This window comes from Rhagoletis pomonella, unplaced genomic scaffold, assembly GCF_013731165.1.
Source record: "Rhagoletis pomonella isolate Grant_MI unplaced genomic scaffold, Rhpom_1.0 Rhpom_scaffold_00009, whole genome shotgun sequence".
Lineage (NCBI taxonomy): Eukaryota > Metazoa > Arthropoda > Insecta > Diptera > Tephritidae > Rhagoletis > Rhagoletis pomonella.
Genome location: NW_023458563.1, coordinates 26,446,236 through 26,450,326, shown reverse-complemented (window position 1 = coordinate 26,450,326; position 4,091 = coordinate 26,446,236).

The following is a 4,091-nucleotide window of genomic DNA, read 5'->3' as shown; positions in this document are numbered from 1 at the left end:
TAAAAAAGTTGTGTGTTTTTTTATTAAAGTCGCCCCGACGGCAACAATCACAAAAATTTTGTTCACTCAAACTCTATCGAATCAGAAATAGCAGTAGAAGGATAAGTGATTAAAAACTATTCACTGTCGCTAATTGAGCGACTAATCGACACTCACAATAGGATCGATAATCGATAATCGCTTAGGTCAGTGTTATGCAGACAATCTTTTCTTTGCCAAATTAAATGGCGGCTGCTTAGTTTGCTCGGAGGTGGTTATGTCGAGTTTCGCACAGGGTTGCACGTTGATTATGGTTTTCATGGCTATTGCCAACACGAAATGAGAATTTCAGATGTACATAACGCGCACAATTTAAAATTTTTGTATTTGACAACACCGAATTTACTGCAGTTTGACCAAACAAAATTAGTTTGCTTTGAGAGTCGCCAAACTCGCTCTCTCCGAGTTTGCTGCAACAACAATTGCACGCAGTTTGCCAAACAAAATTTCTGCATAACACCAACCTTAGTAGTCGTTTATCTACTTCTAGTCGACACTCGCAAAAGGGGTGTTGGAAAGGGATGGGATTATACGGGCGAGTAATTCTCCTTACGCTTCAGCAATAGTACTTGTAAGGAAGAAGAGTGGCCAGAGGCGCTTATGTGTTGATTAAAAGGGTCTGAGTAAAATATCCGTACGAGATAACTACCCTCTGTCACTCATAGAGGACTGTATAGAATATCTCGAGGGTAAGAATATTTTTTCTGTTTTAGACCTGAAAAATGGGTTCCACCAAATTAGTATGTCACCGGAGTTCATTCCATACACTGCGTTCGTGACACCGAATGGACAGTATGAATATCTTAAAATACCGTTCGGACTTAAAAATGCCCCGGCTGTTTTTCAGCGTTCCATAAACGACAAATTTAGAGATTTAGTGGACGCAAGGAAAATTATCATCTACATGGATGATATATTAATAGCCACTGCACCTCTCGAAGAGCATACAGCTTTATTGATGACGTTATTGGAGCAGATTAGTAGACGAGGTTTAAAACTAAATTTATCAAAGTGCAAGTTTGGGTATACTCAGATAGAGTACCTGGGATACTCTGTATCCCCAGTCGGAATCACTTTAAGTGAATCCCACGTCAAAGATATACGGAAATATCCAGTGCCATCTAACCAAAAGGAATTACACGCTTGCATAGGTTTATTTTCATATTTCCGCCGATTCGTGCCGTCTTTCTCCAAAATTGCTGGAACATTGTTAAGTTTGCTAAAAAGGGTGTTGATTTCGATTTCAACGAAAGCTGTATCACCGCATTTGAACAACTTAAAGACAAGCTAACGCAATCTCCAGTTCTTGCGATCTATAATCTTACAAAGGAAACAGAACTCCACTGTGACGCAAGCACCTCTGGCTTTGGTGCATGGTGCAGTTTTGTTGCAACGGCAACACGACGAGAAGCTTCACCCAATAGCTTATTTTTCTAAGAGTACCTCCGCTGCGAAATCCAGATACTACAGCTTTGTGTTGGAGACATTAGCTATAATTTATGCTTTACGTAGATTTAAAGTATATTTGGAGGGAATCGAAGGGATTGAATTAGAAAATGGTCTTGGTTTTAAGATTAATCGCAAAGGATGTAAAGTTCTGTATATCCCAAGTGAGATGGAGGATAATATCATAAGGTGGATGCATGAGAAGATCGGACACCAAGCTGTTGACAAAAGCTGTTCAAAAATTAGTCGCCAATATTGGTTCACTCAAAGTCGGAAAGTAGAGTTTTTTATTGGTAATTGCCTTTAATGCATCATGTATGCGCAACCAGTCCGAGCGAATGAGATGCACTTATATAGTATCCCTAAGAGACCTGTACCGTTTGACACCTTGGATGTAGATTATTTCGGTCCCTTACCATCATTAAAATCTAAGAGAAAGCATATACTGGTCGTGATCGACAGCTTTACTAAGTTTGTGAAACTATACCCGACGAACTCAACGAACACTCGGGAAGTAACTGCCGCAATGGAGAGATACTTCAGTTTTTATAGTAGGCCCAGACGTTAGAGTTTAAAGAGTTCCTATTTCGAAGAAATATAGAGCATGTGAAGGTTGCGGTTGCCTCCCCACACGCCAACGAAAGGGTTAATAGGATAATAAAAACGATGCTAGGCGAATTGTGTGACCCCATAGGTCATGCCGATTGGTCGAATAGGCTCTTGCAAGTAGAATATGCAATATATAATTCAGTTCACAGCTCCACAAAGAATGCTCTTGTTTGGTGTGGAACAAAAGGGAGAGATAGTGGATGAGTTTACGGAATATTTCTATAACAAGTTTGGCAAACAAGAAGTACGGGATTTACAGAGTATCCGACAGGATGCCGCTGAAGCAATTCAAAGCGCTCAAGAGTATAGCCAGGAATACTTTTTAAAACATTACGTAGAAGCTAAGATGTACGATGTGGGTGACTTCGTAGTCATAAGGAACGTTGACACCACCGCTGGGACTAGCAAAAAACGAATTCCCAAGTATAAGGGACCATATGTGGTATACAAAATTCTCGGGAATGATCGATACGTTATCCGGGACGTAGAGAATTGTCAACTAACTCAGCTACCATACGATGGTGTGGTTGAGGTAAATAGAATGAGGATTTAGCTTAAGCAAAACGTTGAGGCTGGACCTGTCGAGGAGTAAAGCAATACTATAACCTAGGCTTAGGCATTGTAACTTAGACTGTGAAATCTTATTTGTGATCTCCGAAACTATCGATCAACTGTCGGATTGACCGAGTTGTTAGCATTTTCCTATTGCTGTTTTCCCTTATGCAACCGTCTTGCTCGGTGGCAACCCTGCCTATCGCACTATCGCAATTCCTTTTCGTCTCCAGCACAAAATTCTATTGTGAATGTGACCATAAAACTTCAATTCCTCTGCGAACATTCGAGAAAGAAGCACGCCATCTAAATTGTGTTTTTTACAATCTGATAATAAATCAAAAAAAACTTGCGTTAAATATATGTATAATAAATATAATCAAGTTTCATTTGCTAATCGCCACCCAACCACCCAATTTTCAAAAAAATAAAATAAACCAAATAATAAATGAAAACAAAAATGCAAATAAATTTTAAAATAAACAAAACAAGGAATAAATGACTTGGAGCGGGAACTTTGACTTTCCGGCCGATCACATCTGGGGATCGGAAATTTGGGCTTTCCATCCCCAGGCACTACAAGCAGATACCACAACGTGGATCGGAATCTCGGCCTTTCCGACCACTTTCAAAAAAATTAAAAGCACTGTGGAGCGGATACCAGGCCTTTTCGGCCGCAGCCTACACAACCAGCGAACAGGACTCAGGAACTCGTCCTTTCTGATCGCTTAACCATGGCGGCTCGGAAACTAGTCCTTTCCGACCGGCTACTACTAAAAAAACGTAGGCGGGTGGCTCGGAAACACGTCCTTTCCGACTGCCTCAGAAAGTTTAGTGCTGAATACACATGTTTACCATATTAATAATAGTGCATTGAAATTTCAACCACGTCTATGTCATTTAACCACTTTCTTCATTGGCAGTAGTTAAAGAAGAAGTCAGGCGGACTTGGCGTGTCGTATTTTAGTACGGAACTATTTAGTGAATTACAAAAAAAAACAATACTTATTTATTTGACCCTCCCTCACGTGCACCTGGTAGCTGCCTTGTCAACTTCCAGATTTTGTTTACCGCTAGGGGGCCGGTATGTTTAGGCGTCCAGCCTAAATATATTGCACCACCCTAATGTGCACTAACACGCACCGTACATGTACATACGTACACATACAAACTCACGCAAATACCTATGTACCCCGCCGCTTAATAACTGTGTTGAAGGGAAATTCAACCTAAGTACATATATGGTTCGGCGGGTACAACGGAGTTTGAAATTATATTTAGGCTGCGTGCGAGTTGGCCTAAATTTTAGTACATAAACTAATATTCCACTGGAAATTTCCAGCTCTGCTACAATTTAGAAAAACAACTGCTAAAACTGTGCGAGTTCATTTGAAAACCTTAATTGTTTGGGTGAAAAATAAGGCCCGTCCAGGTAGAAAAAAAAA